Source organism: Gavialis gangeticus, unplaced genomic scaffold, assembly GCF_001723915.1.
Source record: "Gavialis gangeticus isolate Ggan-Ray unplaced genomic scaffold, GavGan_comp1, whole genome shotgun sequence".
NCBI classification, from domain to species: domain Eukaryota; kingdom Metazoa; phylum Chordata; order Crocodylia; family Gavialidae; genus Gavialis; species Gavialis gangeticus.
Window position 1 is genome coordinate 43,229,347 of NW_017729032.1, and position 19,827 is coordinate 43,249,173.

At 45.3% G+C, this 19,827-nt stretch overlaps 1 long non-coding RNA gene across 1 annotated transcript; it reads left to right on the forward strand.

Moving 5' to 3' along the window:
• Positions 1-2,860: 2,860 nt before the first annotated feature.
• LOC109303485 lies at positions 2,861-14,595 on the forward strand. The gene is made up of 3 exons (XR_002099140.1): positions 2,861-2,934; positions 11,516-11,520; positions 14,585-14,595. It is a non-coding gene; the product is annotated as an uncharacterized LOC109303485 (long non-coding RNA).
• The last annotated feature ends 5,232 nt before the right edge of the window (positions 14,596-19,827 follow it).

Sequence of the window (19,827 nt, forward strand, 5' to 3'; positions counted from 1 at the left end):
CTCCGGGGCAGTGACAACTAGTATCCCAAAATGCCATGAACTGGTGCCTGACTGGCTATGTGCAGGTGTACCATCTTCTCCTTGTCTATTTATCTTAGTGTCTTTAGACTTTGTTCAGGTACACTGAGGTCACCTTTAGACCAGGCCCTTTGTGAATAAAAAAAAAAATATAAAAGTCCTTGTTTTGAAATCAACCCTCAAGAAGAGGCACCAACTATAAAAAAAAAATATTTCAAAAGGCTTAGTTGGGGATGGTCCTGCTTTGAGCAAGGGGTGCAGCTAGATGACCTCCTGAAGTCCCTTCCAACCCTAATTTTCTATGATTCCACGTATACATTTATACGTAAAAAAATCATATCAGTGCTGCCTGTGGAGACACACATTGTACTATCAGTTGAAAATATCAGTTTGAGGCCCAAAACACTATGCACTACCTGACAGATATGGAGCACCCTCAAATCCCATTGGCTCCAGTGAAGATCAAGGCAGCTAAGCATCTCTCCAGGAGACAGTCAATGTCTTTTAGAAAGAAGCCACAAAATAATAGATTGGCTTCTGCACCAAACTCACCCCCACAAAAAACATATAGAACTAATATGACATTTGCTCCCATAACATTTGGGATCAGAAAGGAATTTTACCACGGCTCTAGATTGTTATGGACCATCAGTGTTTTTGCCTTCCTCTCTAGTGGGGGGCATAGTCCTCTTCTTTGGATCTCTCAGGTATATTTTAACAATCCTAGAGCAGCAAGACACTGAGCACCATTGTTCCCCTGCTTTACTCATGGTAGGTTAGGGTGCTAGGTCTTGCAGGGTTGATTATAGTTTTAGTAACAGGTTAGACAAGAATCTGTATGGTATGGTTTGGATAGGGATGATCCTGCCTCAGGCAGGAGGTGAACTAGATGACCCCCAGAAGTCCCTTCCAGCCCTATTCTTCTGTGATACTATGGCATTGTTTGCTGTGCTTGTGTGATATGCCCTTGACCCATATCTGGGTTGTCTACTTTGACTGTTCAGGGATGGGAATCTCTGGCTGGTTGTCAAGTACTATCCTGATCAGCATGATTAAACAACAAAATCCTCATTAACATGAAGTTATTCATGTTGAATGAAGCAGGTGCTCTCTCTCTGTTAGTGTCATTCAGCCTAAGATACCCAAACCAAAGACCAGCCACATGATGAAAACTCTGAAGTCCTATGGGTCCTCCCTCCTCCCACTGACGCACGTCCTTAGAGCTGCCTTGATTCAGAGGCGGACTCCATTCAGCACTCAGCACACTGATGTCTGCAAAAAAAAAAAGTGAAAAAAAACAGCCAGTGCCCCAATCTGGATTTCACACCATGACCGGTATTCTGTTTACAGAATTCTGACATAATTGTTTCCCTTTCCTTGATAAGATCATACATCCTTGCCACACAATAGTGCCTCAGATGAGGAGGTTTTACTCTAACAGCTGTAACTGTCAGAGAAAGGCAGCCCTTTCACACCAGCCATTGTTTCCATTTTGAAAGCTGGCAACACACTTGAGCTCTGTTCCAACTGTCTGCAAGCAGACCATAGCTCATTGATGTATCCATTTCAGAGGCACAAAGTGAGATGTCAAATTGGCAAGTGACTTCTTATTAGATTGATCCCCATCAAGCAAACTTCCTGCCCGTGAATAGAAAAGAAAACATCAATTTCAGCTGCTTCCCTGGCAAACGGTTACCACAGGTTGTAAGAGAATATTGCAGCCAGCGATAAGAAAATCATTAGGACTTAACTGTAACTAATTCTCAGCCAGTAAGGACACTCTGTAGCTAAGGATGCTCCTATGTTATGGATACTAAATGTAACCATTCAGGCAGTACATCATCTATTAATACTTGTCACATCATGCACAGGAATTTATCTGTATGTCCCTATAACAGGTGTGTGGTCACAGTAGCAACACTTAATGTCAAACCCATGACAAAGTCAAGAAGCGGCAGAGCCAGGCTCTCCATTATTAACAACAGTCAATATGTCCTAATCAAGGAAAGAAACATGAATGTACAATATAGTGGTCTTGTAGAATGGGGTTCATTACTCAAGTTGGTGTCTGTAACAGCCTTGTGTCTTAGGGGTCTCCGTGATCTCCCTCAAGGCCCCCTTACTGTGCCAAACTAGCCTAAAGGGCACCCTCAATTCTCTCCCACCATGTCTTTGATGGACAATATATAAATCGGGAGGCTGCCTTTCTGTCCTCTTGGACATGGTCTTCTGGCTGTACATTGGCCCTGGGGCTCCTGCGGCCCTGTGGGCCCTGTCCTGTATTGGGTGTTTCAGGGCACCCACGCCTTATGGGCAATGCATGGCTCCAACCACCCCTTTACCACACCCCAAGCCTTGCAGATGGAACTGACATTCCTCGGTCTCGCACTGCACCCTCGCTGGGCGCTCGGGCCCTCCACAGCCCTGTCTCGGGCTGGGTGCTCAGGGCCAGAGCACCCCTAATGCTGCACCCTCTCTGGGCACTCGGGGCCCCACACTGCCATGGACCCCCTAATGAGGCCTCCTCCATCCCCTAATAGCCTCTCTGAAGCCACCAGTTCTCAAACAGTAAATCAAAAAACAAGCCTCTGGGCTGTAACAAATTCTAGCCACCTGGCTATAACATTATTCTAGCCACACCAGGGGTGCTCCATCCTTCCCCAAGTATCAGGGCTGTACCTGCAATCAGGCCTCTCCCCTCTACTTGCTCTGGGAGAACTCCTTCCCCCTTAACTGCTGGCAGGGAACTGCCCTCTCTGGTCCCAGCCCTGGGTTTATATGGGCCTAAGGCCCTGCCTTCTCCAGCCTGCTGACTAGGTGCAGGTGCAGCCAATTCCTTCATTTGTCCTAGCAACCTGCACCTGGGTGTTTATCTCCGCTCTACAAGTAGCAGGAACCTTAGTGCCCTGCTACAGTGTCCCAATTTGAGTTGATGTGTACATGGCCCCCCAAAAACTATACCTCTGCTCTATCCATCTGCTCCATTGCTGTGTGTGAAATGAAAAGTCCAAATACCCTGCTCTCTTGGGAGAAGACAGGTGAAATAGGCAGCAGAGCATAAAGCTGTGAAAAAGAATTCAGCCCCTAGGATTACCCAGTAGGTCTCTTCATTACACAAGTGAAAATGCAGCTCCTGGTTTGCAGATTGCAGATCCACTGCTCAGGATCTGCTGGGCAATAAAAATACTTTTCAAAAGTAGCTTCAATTTTGAACCTTTTGACTTTCCATGAAGACACCATTAGGTAGAGCCCTCACTGTCCCATACCCCAACTGTTATCCTAAGTTTGCCTTCATCTGTGCTAGATGCAGAGCTGTCTAGAGAAGGAGCCCAATTGTGTTTCAGCATATCTTTTACACAAACAAAAATGTACATATTTAGAGCAAGGATGCTAGTTACATGCCTAAACAACAGTAGATTAGGTCCTTATAGCAGTGAACAGTGACAAAGGGGAAGACATGGTAGACGGCCTGAAGATTGGAGGTACTCTGGGTGATAGTGATCACGATCTGATTATGTTCACCATCAGGGAATTCAGTCAGTAGAACTAGACTTCAGAAGGGCAGACTTCGGTAAACTCAGGAGTCGTTAAAGAGGCCCTCCACAACCAGTGACTGGATGATTCGGGGGTTCAGGAACGGTGGTGCTTCCTTAAGGGGGCAATTCTCACTACTCAAAAAAGAGGCCATCCCTACACAGTCAAAAAGTGGGAAAGGGGCCAGAAGACCTGCTTGGCTCAACAGGGATATTAGAGATCTTTTGAAAAAGAAAAAGGAATCATAATCAATGGAAAAATGGTTCATCAACCAGAGAGGAGTACACTCATATGGCCAGGGTCTGCAGGTATGACACAAAGAAAGCCAAGGCAGGAATGGAGATCAAGCTGGCAACTGAAATAAAGGACAACAAAGAGTCCTTCTATAAGTACATAGGTAGCAAGAAAAAAATCAAGCTCCAGTGTGGGACCCCTACTGAATATGGAGGGGAAGCCCACAGCTGATCCCTGCGAAAAGGCAGAGCTCCTAAATACTTACTTCACATCAGTATTCCTGAAATCAGACAGGAGCTGTTCACCTGTCCAGAGGCCCAAGGAATATAGGGAAGACAACAGTCCACATGAAATCAGTCTTGAACAGGTGAGAGTACTCTTAGAACATTTGGACATTTTCAAGTCTGCTGCGCCAAATGACCTTCATCCAAGAGTCCTGAAAGAACTGGCTGAGCTCATAGCAGGGCCTCTGGTGAAGCTGTTTGAAGAATCATGGAACTTGGGAGTGGTCCCAAATGACTGGAAGAGGGTTAACATTGTGCACATCTTTAACAAAGGGAAGAGGGATCACCCTGCAAAATATAGACAGGTCAGTCTGATTTCAGTCCTGGGAGAAATCTTTGAAAAAATTGTCAAGGAGGCTATCAATCACAAGCTCATAACTGGTGGGGTATTAAGAAGTAAACAGCATGGCTTTGTTGAAGGTAGATCATACCTGAAAAATCTGATGTCCTTTTATGACCAGGTAACTAACCAGCTGGACAAGGGACATGAGGTTGACATCATTTACCTAGACTTCAGCAAGGCCTTTGATTCTGTTTCCCATGCGATTCTCTCAGTTAAACTACAGGGTACTAGCCTAGACCAGTCTACAATGAGGTGGGTTGGCAACTGGCTCAGAGGCCAATCCCAGAGAGTTGTAATCAATGGGATGGCCACATCCTGGAGGGCCATCTCCACTGGTATCCCCCAGGGATCGGTGCTTTGGCCCATGCTCTTTAACATCTTTATCAATGACTTGATTGAGGGAGTGGAAAGCACAGTGATTAAGTCTGTGGATGACACCAGGCTGTGTGGAAAGGTGGACACATCTGAGGACAGGGTAAGGACAGGGTAAGGACACAAAACGACCTTGACAGGCTCGTCCTATGGGCTGAACGCAATCAGATGAGGTTCAATAAGGACAAGTGCCAGATCCTTCATCTGAGTAGGAAGAACCTTCATCATAACTGTACAATGGGTGGTGGTCCACTGGCTGGCACTGCATCTGAAAAGGACCTGGGGGTGACAATCAACCAGAAGATGAATATGAACCAACAGTGCAATGAAGTTGCCAGCAGGGCAAATAAAACTCTGGCATGCATCAGATAATGTGTTGCCAATAGATCTAGGGAGGTGCTTCTCCCCCTCAATTTGGCATTGGTGAGGCCACAGCTGGAGTACTGTGTCCAGTTCTGGGCCAGGAGGCAGAAACAACACCATGTTTAAAACCATGGTTTTCGCCTCCCCAATGATCAGGAGTGAGCAGTGGGGTGTGCAGCGTGGAAGAATCCTCTTCCAGACTCCCGCTTTTTGTTTTGTTTTGTTTTTTGTTTTTTTCCTTTTGTTTGTCTTGGTCTCCTCACCTATCCGTCAGCCTGGTTGCCCCAGGTTACGGTGTACATGACCTGGATCAGGTAAGAGGGTGTATACCTAGCCTCTATTGTTTTGAGCTCTGACTTTATGACTTGAGGGCAGGGGCTTGAGACCAGGTCAATGTATGATGCTTTTCAAATTGGTTGGTCAGCATCAAACAATACCTTCCCCTGGTTGGGTCTAGAAAGTGAGGTCAGGAGGGCTATTTAAGAGAGAAGCTAACCAGGAAGAGAGGGAGACATGCTGGGTCTTTTACACAGCAACTTGAACCTCTGCAACTCTCTCTCTTCCAGGATGCTGAAGTGAGTAAACTACCAGAAACTTAACTAGAAAGGTAGCTTACAGTAATTTAAAAGTGTATTAAATGGCTATCAGGCCAGTTCTTTTTGCTCAGGGTTATTCTTTTGATATTCTCTGACTTGTACCCCTCCCCAAGCCTACCCTCTCTATCCAGTAAAGCTATCCACTATAGCAAGCTTTGTGGTATATGCTTGACAGGGACTGGGCATGCCTGTATGCTCCCTTTGCTTGGCTGACTAAGGGAGGCTACTTTCTGTGCTTCAGGTTAAAGGAAGCACCCCAAGATTTTGCAGTGGGTCAAGCATCCTCAAGATCTACAAGGCCTGTGTACCCCAGGGGGCACAGGGCCTGAACAAAGACCAGACCCTGGGTAGTGACAGTGGTTACCTCAGGCTTGTGGGTGTGCTCCAGGAAGGGGGTCAGCCTGACACAGGCACCCCAAGAGAGGCACTAGAGGCTTGGTTTTTTTTGTCAGGCACAGTGAGGCAAGTGGCTCAGTGCAGGAGTGCCGGCTACTGGCCTGCCACGTGCAGCAGCTCCTTTTATTTTGAAGGTTCCCCCACATGCTCTTCCCTGCCCGGCACCACCACTCCCCGCTCTCTCCTGATCAGTGGGGAAGCAAAAACCATGGTTTTAAACATGGTTCTGTTTTTGCCTCCCAGCCAGTCAGCAACAAACACCGTGGCTGCCAGAGCCTCTCAGCCAATCAGCAGCAAGAAGCAAAAATGGTGCCATATTTAAAACTGTGGTTTTTGCTTCCCTGCCTATCAGGAGCAAGTGGCAAGCAGTGGGGCCCCTCCGCCAATCAATGGTGCAGGGGCGCCCAGGGGAACTTGCAAGATTAAAGGATACATACACCCCACTCCTGCCATTAATTTCGTAAGTCCCTACTCATTGACTAAGAAGCTGGCATGGTTGAAAGCATTTCTCCAAACAAGGCCTCTGCCAAATGCTGTGGAAACTCCCTTTTGAGCTAATGCATCATTTCCCTCCTTCAGTTCTGTATAGGGGGATGAGAATCCCATTTCATGTTTCCATTGCTCAAGAAAAAAGTAAGTTTATGAACTCTAACATCTCCCCAAATCAGGCAAAAACCCAAAAGAGACTTCCCCAACTATCCCCTCCTTGCTGGGGTTAAGCAGCCTCTGGGTATCCAACTTTGAGCATTTCCTCATGTTACTGGGTTTTTGGTTGTAGTCGTGTTGGTGTAAGGACATAGGCAGGCTAGGTTGTTTGAGTAGATGTGTGATAACTTTTATTAGACCAACTGAGTAGTTAAAAAAAAGTTACTAGCAAGCTTTTGGGTGCAATCACCCTTCTTCAGGCATAGGAAGAAGAGTGATTGCACCTGAAAGCTTGCTAAGAACTTTTTTCCAACTACTCAGTTGGTCTAATAAAAGATATCATATCTATTCAAAGAACCTTCCCTCATGTTAGAAATTGAATTTCATTCCTGTGTTGAGGCAAACTTCTTAAGAACTTTTCAATAATAAAAGTATAAAAAACAACAGAGAGCTGGATGTCAGGATAATTGATAATTCTAATAATTATCTGATAATTATATACCCCTAATCAAAATATTGAGTAACACAGTCCACTAACTCAGTAGTGGGTAAGCTAATGCACAGGCTCAAGATATACATTTCCAGTCCTTTCAGTTCCTTCAGCTTTAATTTACATTTCTGTGTTTACCTTCCATGTGATGGAGGAGCAAGTGGCCAAGGTGAAGGTAACTTCCCCTGTCACCACATTGAATATGATGCAAAACATGGTTCATATTCATATGGTTTCAGACACAGGGTAGAACTTGTGGATCAGTGATGTCCACGTGGTGTCCTGATGTGCCTAGTGCCTCAGCATCTGTCATGCTGCACTATATGTTCACATGACCCATAATGTACTGATCAAAGCTGAAGCCTGAAACAGCTATAAGGGTCCAGCTTTTCCCAGCAGCCTTTTTTCTGTGTGTCAGAACTAATCAGATTAGCTGGTGTTACCAGTCTGAGTTGAGACAACCAGGATAGTGGAACAGTCTGGGTGGGGGAAGGGAACAGAGGCAAAGGGAAACAAATCAAATTAGTACATGTATTAAACAGCTGAGATTTTCTATGCGATTGCTTTGTCTCTGTTTAGCATGCAAACAGAGCCATAGCAAACACTGCACTTCTGGCTTTGTTTTAGAAGAGCTCACTGTGGAGGGAGATTTATCTGTGTATTTATCTCCACTGTAAGTGTTGTTTGTTTGGTGTTGCCAATAACTACCAAAGAAGAGGTAAAAACCCTGTTTTGTAGAGGTAAATGAAATCTCAGACATTAAAGGCACATACTGCCCCTGAGATATCCCACACTATTCCCAAACCTACTCTTGTCAAGTAAAGAGGTCAGTCACATGATTTCCTTTGCCCAACAGTATTTACAGTCTAAACACATGCAGGCCTAGTCAGTTCATAAATTTGATACACAGCCAAGTATTGTGTCCATCTTTGCTATTTCAAACCATTACATGTATATGTCAGCATTGCTAAGAAAACATTTCCTGATATCTTCCAAGAGTTACAGTGGAGTCCAGATAGCTGTTGTCTTCTTCTAATCTTATCTGCCCATGCAGTCTTAAAGCTTCACCTGAAGCTTAAGAGTTGCACTACTTGCAATGCATTTAAAATTTCACAAACAGAAAGGGGCCAGCTTGCAAAGCTCTTATCCTCACTGGTGAGTAATTAATTGCATGAGTAGTTGCCCTGAAATCAATTAGATTAACTGCACCTGTGCTCACCAATGGGCGTACACATTCACCATCAGACCTTATGGACACATTCCCACTGTCTGACACATTGCCATGAAAACACATTCCAGCTCACTGTGTGCACCATATGCTTTAAATAAAAAGTCATGTACATAGTGTTAGAGTCTAGTGCCATTTTAGGAGCACACCCAAGTCTTGAGATAGTGTTGGTGTGTCCTAGACCTGTCCTAATAAATAGCTACAAGATTTCTTGAATTCTGCCCACACAAAGCAGGAGTGAGAAGATGGCTCATGTTTTGAAAGCAGCACCCAGTAGCATGGTCTGATATCATATTCCCTTCTCAGCCTTCATCTCCAGAACACAATATTGACAAGAGAGCAAGTGGATTGAATCTAGCCAGGAGTAAGTTTAAGCTATAAGATTCGTCACCATTTGAGCAGCTAGGTTTTGAAACAGTCTTTCAACAGGAGTAGTGAGTAGGCAAAAGCCTAACATTTTTTAAGATGGATCTTGATCAGTTTATGAAGGGGTTATATGATGTGATGCCTGCAGTAACTACCCACAGGCCATGTCTGCACAAGACATTTACTGCAGCGTTGCCCAATTAGCTTTTCAGTAAATGACTCAGCATCTACATGAGCAGTGTTATTAGGACAGAGTAAACTAATTAACTTTGTAGTAGGTTATGATTTGTAAACACAAGTACTATCCTAAGACGGAGATTTTTACTCCACAGCAATACACAGGTAGATGCTGACAGAGCTGGCTGGGGCATGAGGGTGCTTCAGTGCAGAGGCTAACTGCCAGCAAGCCCACAATGAAGCACACTCATGCCCCAGCCAGCCCCTCCGCAGCAGACTGAGCTGGGTCAGAGCAGTCCCAGGCTGGCAGGCTGACCCCCAGACTCCATGTCAGCTGGGGCTGCTCCGATCCGGCTCAAGATGTTACAGTCCCCAGGCACACATTCAAACATGGCACACAGGAACAATCAGCTCTGGTGCAACACGTGCCAGAGTTTATTGCTCTGCATTAATTGCATATGTAGATACACTCTCAGTGACCGAGAATTTCTTCCAGTCCCATGATCCCAAGTAGTTCAGGCATTATGTTGCCCAGTGGGCACTGACTTGGTTTTTGAGAGTGTTATATAGGGGTTTCAGCCCAACATTTCAGATCTCCTCTGCCTCCCTGAATATCCTACCTCTGAGAATTTGTTTACTGTTTGCCATGGCATGTTTTAGGAATGAAGCCTGAAATCTCTTCCTGAAATAATCTAGACCAAGGGTAGGCAACCCCGGCACGCATGCCAGAGCATGACACGTGAAGGGATTTTGCTTGGCACACATGCCTTGGGGAAGGTGGCAGGGCTGCACTGCCACAACAAGGATCAGGCCCCTCATGGCTCCCCTGCCATCCACCCCTGGCACACCAACAACTTACTAGTCGAGCTTGTGGGTATTTTTGGCACTTTGCCCAAAAACATTGCCACCCCCTGGTCTAGGTTTTGTGAAGCCAGCTTTGATTTGGGAAATGATGCAGACTTTTCTATGCTGTTCAAAACAGGACTTGTTTGCAAGACAACGCACCTGTTTATTGTTACCATTGTAGATGACAGCAGGCAACAAGGAGCTACTGCTCATAAGATAATGCTTTTTGAATTCAACGGTTATTTCTGATGGCCTAAATGAAAACACTGTCATTTTGCTTTGTCAACAGTCCAATAAAGCAGCCTGCTGAGAACAGTGCTGTGTAGGCTCTACTTCATTTTTATAATCAACTATCTGAAATAGCTCGGGGTTATACAGTTACCACAAGCTATGAAGTTATAGTTCAAGAAAAAGATACTGACATCTTACCTTATTGGTGCAGGTATAATTTCACATTGTTTCTATCCCTTTGTGACAAACAGGGAAACATGAAGTGCTGTAGCATGAAATATAGACCAGAAATTCAGCCCCAACTTTGCAATAACCATAATGCAAGTGAACCTCTAAACCTCCAGTGCCCTATTCAAACCCATGGTGAATACTGGCAGGGCTCCACACCCAAGAAATTCACTGAAAGATTAGGGCCCAGGAGACTTGACAAGGTAATTCTCAATGTAAATAGTCCTAATTTTGAGGGAACGGTTATTTTTCATATAATGCAAGATATGGAAAAAAGGAACTTGATCCACAGCTCACTGAAGACAATGAGATTCTTTTCATTGACTTCAAAGGGCTTTTGATCAGGCCTGAAGTGCACCTAAAGAGTATGATGAAAGGCATTTTACAGATAATAACAGGCTATCTTCCGTGGTGCCTAGGTCCTTTACTTCATTCTTGGCTTTTTCCAGATTTAACAGGGGTAGGGATGCTGTAGCTGTTTGAGGTACATGTGTTTAAAAGCAAGCAAATCCGACCCAGCCTCCTTTGCATATAGTTCTGCTTAATAAAATTGCACTTAACCCCCTCCCCTCCCCCATCCTAGCTATCCAAACATAACATTGTTTTGGCAACTCTGACTAGCACTCACAACTTTATTTTTAAATTTCTTTTAAATTAATGAAAGTCCCTTTTAGGAAGAAGTACTTTTTCTTCCAAAGCCTGAAGGAGACGGTCCCTTTAAGATGTGCTTGATGAGATGAGACACTTTTAGAGGGTGTCACAGGACTCCAGGGGAGATCCATCAGGTCACACTTCCAGTAGGGCATGTATGATTAACTCCACTCAGCTGGATTCCTGTTTCATTAGGTTATGCTTAAGTGAAGCAATGGGTGAAGTTTCACAGGAAACCAAAAAGAGATACTTCATTTAAAATACACAAATGAACTATTTAAAACACACAAACACAAGCTTTTACAAAAGCTGAAGACCAGAGGAATCCTTAAAGTACAGGGTTTTTTTTAATGAAATACAAATAAAAACATTTCCTTCACTTGCAGTCCCAATTCTCCCCATGTAACTCATCCCAATTGCAGGAGGTAGCTGGCTGGCAGATTCATCATCAACAAAAATAAGTTATTATACACCAAACATGTACAGCGTGCTCAGCACCATACAAGGCAGAAGACCTTGTCCCTGATGCAGACAACAGAGAATGCTGCCATGGGAAAAGGAGAGGAAGACTCCATGGTAGGGAGGCTTTTCCCCTTATGTGGATGCTTGATTTTGGCTTAGCACTAGGCTGACCATATGGAAATCCCTGAAATCCAGAACATCACCCAGGAAATCCAGGACGCTGCTCCCCCCACCCCAAGCTCCACAGGTCATTGGGCATGGGGCTGCATGCTGGGCAGGCAGCAATACTCCAATTCCTGGCCAGACTGTGCCCCATGCCCCTCCATTTTTGGGATGCCCATTATAATTCCCAACAGCCAGCCAGGACCAACCTCTGAAATCCAGGACTGTCCCAGCTAAAACAGTCACCCTACGTGCTTCTGGGCTCCCTGAAGTAAATAAGGATTGAGAAGGAATTTGAAAGATGCAAGCAGCCTATGGGCCAGAGTGCGTTGCACAGGCCAACAGTGACTCCTCTGGCCAGTACAGAGCTCTGCAGGGAGTTCGAGACAGTCAGCTTTAGCTGAACAGCTGGCATTGGTAAATGAGAGCCTCAAAAGGAACTATGGCCAGGGAAGGGAAAGGGGGAAATGTTGCAGATGCCCATGGTTCCTGCCTGGTGTAAATAGAGCCTCTCTCTCTCATGTTAAACTGGATATTGGATTTAATGGTCAGGATTTGATCAGCTGTTTTATTAGTACTGTTTATGATTGGTATTATAGTACCTTTGCTCTGCTGGGCACTGTACATAGACCTAGTAAGGGACAGTCCCTGGTTTGAAAAGCTTACACACACACAAAAATAAAATGAGTGGCAATGGGCCCAAACACTCACAAGGCCTGGGTTTCGTTCCTGGTTCTATCACTGACCTGCTGTTTGACCTGAGGCAAAGCACTCTGCACCTCTGTTCCCTCCTCTACCCTTTGTCTGAGAGAGCAAGATTTGTCTCTGTGTTTGTACAATGCCCTGCACAGCACGGCCCTTGTCTGTAAAGTGTGGGAACAACCTTTATCTTTCCTACAGATTTACCTTATTTCCAAAAATCCAAGACTGCTATGAATTTAAGACAACCCCCCAACAATTAGCTTCTATGGCTACATGGAAAATTATAAATCTGTTATGATTTCCCATGTAGAATACAATTATTGGAGGGTCTTCTTAAATTTGTCCCTCCTTCCACAGCAGCAGGGAGGCAGCCAGCCAGCCAGCCCCAACCCTTTGCCTCCCCATGCCTACTGCCTGTCCTCCCTTCTAATCCCCCGCCCCCACCCCGCAGCTCCTGCTTACCCTGTGGGACAGCTCTGGTTCCAGCTCCAGCTTGAGTCCCGGTGTGACCAGGCAGCAGCAGCAGCGACAGTTTGGGTCTCAGATGGGGGCTGGAGCCAGAGCCACAGCAGCTCCCCCACCAGTGCACACTTTTCCCCCATGCTCCCTCCTGACTGCTGCATGGCCAGGCCTGCGTGGCTTGTGTGGCAGGGGAGGGGGCAGGGGGGAGAACTTGGGGGATATTATGCAGTGGGCGTCTCACCTGGGACCCCTCACCACCATATAATACAGTCTCCCCCTCATTTCCTCCCTCATACACCACCTCCTTCCCACACTGCACGGTATTCCCTGTGCCCTCCCTCACTGCACAAGCCACTCCAACCAAGCCATACAGCAACGGTGGCAACAGCTCCAGCCTGGAGCCCAAGCATGAGCCACAGCAGCCACCTGCCCTATGCCTGTACTCAAATCTAAGACAAGGCTCCCCCCCATGTTAAATCTGGGGGGGGGGAAAGCCTTGTCTTGTATTTGAGTAAATACAGCTATACATGGAAGCAAGAGGTCAGGAGGTGTTCATGAACATCCCTCCCTGGATACACTGCCTAGACAACAAAAGAGCCAGAACATGGGTCACAAAAGTCCACTACAGAGAATGGAGACAGAACAGAGACAGCTTGAATACCTTGCCCAAGGTCATACAGGAAATCTGTAAAAACTTCAGGAGTTGAACCCAGACCTCCAGCATCTACAGCTCAGCACTGTACCTACAAAGCTACCCTTCTTGCCCTCTGGTTAGTGTGTGAGCAAACACATATATGTCAGAACATCTTTCATCTGAAAAATGACAGCTGGCATAATGTTCTGAGAAGGTTAGAGTGCCAGGAGCATCTGAATTTGGCTGAACTAAATGGCAGTGTGTGTGTTAGAAAGAGGACTCTGATCTTATAGAGAATTAGAATGTCAAAACACATTTGTTTCACATAAAATTTTCCGTTGCTACAGCTTTGATTAACTCATTTCAAATATTTCTATTATTACTAAAAAAACCAAGGTTTAATGCTTATTTCCACTGCTCTGCCCATTAACAGAAAGGGAGCTTTCTTGATGTTATTTTCAAACTGAAAATTCATTATGTTCCTAATAATCTTCTAATCAAACAATGCATTAGACCACCTTTGGACATGCTATCTCTTTGCTGAACTCCTAGGTATGTTTTCTGTGAAATTACAAAAAGCTGAGCAGTTACAGGTGATGCTAACATTGGTTAAGTTGTACTTTTTGAGACACTAGGAGAACTAGCAACTACAGAGCAGATATTGCACCCCCATGTTCTAGTGGGCTGGCCTCTTAACTGCCCCCACCCCCACATTGGCTCATCCCTTCACCCAAGCTGCTAGTGTTTAGGAGCATTGTGGGAGAATCTCTCTCAACTACTCCCACAAGGGCTCAAAGTCTTGCATTACTATTGCACTGCTCCTGCTCTTCCACAGAAGCCCCTGATAGTAACTCAAGCTTAGTGTGATGGGCAGAGGCACCCTCAGATATAAAATGCCATGCACACAGACTACTTCCTGAACTGAAAGGTGTAGCCACATCTACTTAGTGCTTCAGGCTAGGTAATTAGTGACACTGCCAATCCAGACATGGCTACACTGCTTCTAGTCCAGAAACAGCCTATACAGCACTGGGCCTATGTTTGTGAGAGATTCTGCTGTGCTCGGCAAGTATGCCATGTAGACATAGCTAAAGCAGCAACTCCTGCTGCAACAATCACTTCTCCTTTACTATGGCTCCAGGCAGCACATGGGATGGGAGAATACTTCAATGGCCAGCTTTCCCTGATAACAGGTACCTACTGGCTTTGTGGCTGCCACACAGCAGATGTGATACCAGTTGCAGGATGGAATATCAAGTCTTTGGAAGGGATGACAGAGGAAAGGAGTTTCTGGATCTTTATTATGTTGAAGTTGGAAGTTTCCATAGACAGAGCCTGTAGGAACAGCAGAACTTCTGTGCTGGGCAGACTGCTTGTGGTGAATAGTGCTTAGATATTAAGGTGATATCTAAGGAGCAACACAAAAACAGTATAATCACACCATCATAAGCTTTGAATATTCTGGATGAGATGGGAGGTCCTTACAGCCTTTCCCTTGTTGTTAGAAGGTAAAGTCAAACTGTGAAATGGAAGACTGTGTTAATCAACTGTGATATTTGCTGTAGTTACTGGTGAATGGGTTAAACAATGTGCATATACTTAGACAGTGTTAGCGATGGACTCATCATGAAGGCTGGATCACACTTATTGCTGAGTACCTGACTACCACAGATGACCTCATCACCCACCTGTCCTTTACGAAAGGGTACACAAAGCCACACTGTACCCTTCTTCAAACACTTCAGCTGACTTAGCATTTATTTTGCAGTTCAGATCAGAATTGACCCCCTCATTTTTAAAATGTAGATCTACATCAGCTCCTCTGGCTTTTATTTATACTAGTAGAAAATATGGCCCAAGTTTTACCCTACTGCCAGTCTCATGGTCTCTTCTTTTCCAATACCCTCTTTTTCTTAGCACACAATCTCTGTTGTTGGGACAAAAAACAAAAACAAAAAACAAAGTAAATAAAAAAAACCCACACAATTTCTCTTGTAGTTTTAACAGCTGAAACATGTTCTCCTCAGCCTACTCAGTTCACCCTGTATTTTCCAATCTCTTCAGAAATCATTTGTCTTTCATGTCTATAATACCTCTCAAGTCTCTATAATGCTTAGGTAATTACTCCAGGAGGGCACATGGGGACACAGTTTGAAGGGTGCTATCCCAAATATTGCTAGACTGTATAGCCATGCATGTGTTACTTTTAAACCACATACCAGCTCACACAGCAATGACAGGGTCATGTGACTACAGTTTTATATAAAAATTTAACAAGGTTCAATGTCCCCAGCTTCCCTGTGCTGTGAATGTTTGCTTCTTATTGCATATGCCAAGTCTCCCCTGAATAATTTTCACTATTTTACTGGGCAATGCTAGACACAGCAGTACTTTGTGCTTTTTGCTATAAAGCACATCCCCACAGAGATATCAATGTTGCAATACAAGCTAGCTGCATATCATGTGTATGAGGTGCCCAGACAGAAGGAAGGCAAGATGGGAGGTTTCACTATGTGACTAAATTAGGGAACAGGTCCTAAAGCCTTGGGCACACAACTACACCTGTGTAATTATAGATTTCATAGACATTAGAGCTGGAAGGGAGATCAAGTCCAGCCCCCTGCCCCAAGGGCAGGAAGTCAGGGCAGGTCAAAGGATCCCAGCAAGATAAGCATCCAAATGCTTCTTAAAGGAGTCCAGAGTAGGTGCTTGCACCAGCTCTGGAGGGAGCCTATTCCAGGCTTTGAGGACTCAGACAGTAAAGAAATTTTTCTTTATGTCCGACCTAAAAGGTCTTGGAGGAGTTTGTGACCATTGGTCCTTGTCATCCCTTGAGGTGCTCCAGTGAACAGATGTTCCCCCAGATCCTGATGCACACCCCAATGTACTCATAGGCTGCCATCAGGTCACCCCTGAGCCTGCACTTCTCCAGGCTGAAGAGTCCCATGGCTCTCAGCCTCTCTGCATAAGGCCTATTCTCCTGTCCTCTGATTATGCATGTGGCTCTCCTCTGGACTCTCTCAAGCTTCTCCACATCCTTGTTGAATTGTTGAGCCCAGAACTGGATTCAGTACTCCAGCTGCAGCCTCACCAAGGCCGAGTACAGGGGGAGGATGACATCCTGAGATTTACTTGAGAAGCATCTATGGATACAAGCCAGAGTTTGGTTTCCTTTACCAGCTGCGACATCACACTGATGGCTCATGTTCATCTTGTGGTCAGTCATGACCCCCAAGTCTCTTTTGGCCTTGGTGCTTGCGAGCATAACACTGCCGAGCCTATAAGCATGCTGCAGGGTTTTTTCCCCCATGTACTCCAAATGTAAGGTGGAGTACCTTACATTTGTCGGTATTGAATGTCCTCAGGTTTGTATCTGCCCACTTTCTCAGCCTATCCGAATCAGCCTGGATCACCAGCCTATCCTCAGGTATGGACGCTCTACCCCAAAGTTTGGTGTCATCAGCAAACTTGGCCAGTCCACTTCTGACACCAGTATCCACATCATTGATAAAGACATTAAGAAGAACAGGTCCAAGGACAGAGCCTTGGGGGACACCACGGGTCACAGAGCACCATGATGATCCACTTCCATCGACCACCACTCTCTGAGTCCAGCCTCAGAGCCAATTCCCCAGCCACTGGACTGTGATGTAGCCGAGGCCACAGTTGGCCAATTTTTCCAAGAGGAGATCATGGGACACCAGATTAAAGGCTTTTTTAAAGTCCAGATATGTGATGTCAATCTCTTCTCCTTTGTCCAGGTAATATGTCACCCGGTCATAGAAGGAAATGAGATTGGTCAGGCAAGACCTACCCGCAACAAACCCATGCTGGCTGTCCCTCAAAATGTTGCCATCAGCCAGCTTGTTGAGAATGGTCCCTTTGATGATTTTTTTCAGAATCTTTCCAGGGATTGAGGTCAAGCTGATTGGTTTGTAGTTCCCTGGATCTACTTTCCTCCCTTTCTTGAAGATAGGCACCACATTGGCCTTCTTCTGATCTTCACCTGAGAGGCAGGAGTTTTCAAAAATCTTTGCCAGTGGCTGAACTATGACTCCTGCCAGCTTCTTAAGTACTCTGGGGTGCAATCTGTCAGGACCAGCTGACTTGAAGGTGTCCAGCCTCTCAACATATTCCTTTACAAGGTCTATACCAATGCTGGGTATAAATTCATCCTCACCCTGGCCATCCTGCATCTTTCTAAGCAGGGCGGTCCCTTTGGGTTGATGAAAATTAGCATTTACACTCATGTTTAAAACAAACAAAGGAATGGATACATAACATTCAGCTTTACTTGAATAATTACTTGAATCCAGGGAAGAGTTATTCTGGAAAAAAAAGAGGAGTACAATTGTAGTGGCACAGTGGTCATTTGTCCACAGCTCATGCTTTGGAAGCAGCCCCTTCCCTGGTTCCCTGCCACCTAAGCCAGGTGCAGACATTACACTTTTTCTGGTTTAGGTGTTTGGAAACCAGTCTATACCCATAATAGAACAGACATTCAGAGCACATAGACTAGTTTAAAAATGGTGGATCCCAACCCAAGATAGACCTGGACCAATGTAGCATCAGATGATTTAACTGATTTATGTTGAACCAGTCTATCGAACTTCAGTACCAGATCCCCTCCTGATTCATCTTAGGTGACTGCCCACCAGCATCCCAAATGCATTTGTGCCCCCCTCTCCCATTAACCGCCTCTCACAGGGTGATGAGCTGGCACTTGCTGGGTGCTCAGCTGCTCTGAGCTGTCAGCAGGGACACGAGCACCCCATGGAAGGAAAGATCAGGCTACTGCCTAGCACAAGTCTCTTGGGCTGCCTGGCATCTCTTGCCAGGGCTTGGCACCAGCAGCAACCAGCAAGACATACCAGGCAGCTCAGAAGGCTTCCACTGAGCAGCAGGGATACAAGAACTCCACAGAAGAAAGAATTGGGCCCCTCAAAGCCCTATCCTTCCTTCTACGGAGCTGGGCCATCCCTGGCTGGATGTCAGGCACATGCCCCCAACCCACTCCTGTCACCAAGGTCCCTTTCTCATTCCCAGCCCTAAGCTTCCAGGAGAGCCCCCGTGGGTATCGTCCTGTTTCCTGAGCTTTGCTCATGTCATCATTGCAAGGACTGCCTGCTTGTGCTGAATGCCAGCTGGTTACATAACAGTCTCCCTAGGAAGTTCACTGCAGTCAATTAAGCTACACAACGCTAACAGAGGTCAGAATGAGGTGCAAGTGGTGTTGCCCAATAGTTTTTGCATTTCCATTTATTTGGAAAACCAAAATGATTGTTCTGTGAACTTCTGCTGCAAAACAGCAACAAAATGGCTCCTCTCTATGTCTCTAGATACAGTCACCCACACCGTCTGATGCAGAATCAGGCCAAGAAAGCAAAATGTGATGTAGGGTGACAGAAAAGCCAGTCCCTTTGTCCTGGTAGGCAGGTTGGCAGAATTCACCCTCTTACAATCAGGAGGACCACAGTGCTTGGATTCCAGGCATCTCCAGATCAGCAGGAGAGAAATGGGCTCATACTTGGACAACCATGTATTTTGCATGAGGCATTGCCCCTAAACTCTGGGTTTCCAATTGACCTTTGCTCCAAATACTTGTACATGTACAACAGGAACAGTGTTAAAGCAAGCTTTGCCCTGGCAAACCATGGGTGTCATGTCTGTTGAGTGGAACAGTGGGTCTCCCACTTAATTTACTTGGCTCTTGGATCATGCTTTCAGTGGAGTTTTAAAAGGGCCTGTGGGCACGCTCCTGTTTATGCATGTTTGTATGACAGCACAATATAATATCTGTGCACTGAATCTTCAGTGACTGAAGAGCTGTTAAGTGGAAATGATTTGCAACCCATGTCCCCCATGCACAGCATACAGAAAACACCAATTACAGGGATCTATTCAATCAAGAGACTTTCAGTTGTAAAAGCCTGAGGTCACTTGGCTTGTACCAGAGTTTTCTATTAACTTATATGGCTGTACAAAGTTACCGATTTACAGCATAAAAAACCCACCATTTCAGCTCCTAACTAAATGCTTTCAACAGGATTTTAAGTCATTGATTTATGCTAACAAGATTGCAATAATTAAAAAAGCCTGAGGGACAAGTTGATAATAGTTGGAGTTCACTGCAGTTAATGTTAGAGAACAGATCTGTATTTTCTCTTGAGCTTCTTTAAGCTAGTGATGCAGCTCCTCAGACCATGTATTAATACAAGCCTGACTGACACCACAGCCTTCAGTGCTTCTATTTCACATTCGTAAAATTAACATGCGTTTTAACATTTCTGCTTCCATCGGCTGGGGTTCCAATTTACATTTTGAAGAGGCTCTTAAGAGTGAAGATGCCACATCTGAGTGAACTCACTGTTCTCAAGACATATTTTGCATATCTCCAAGCTCA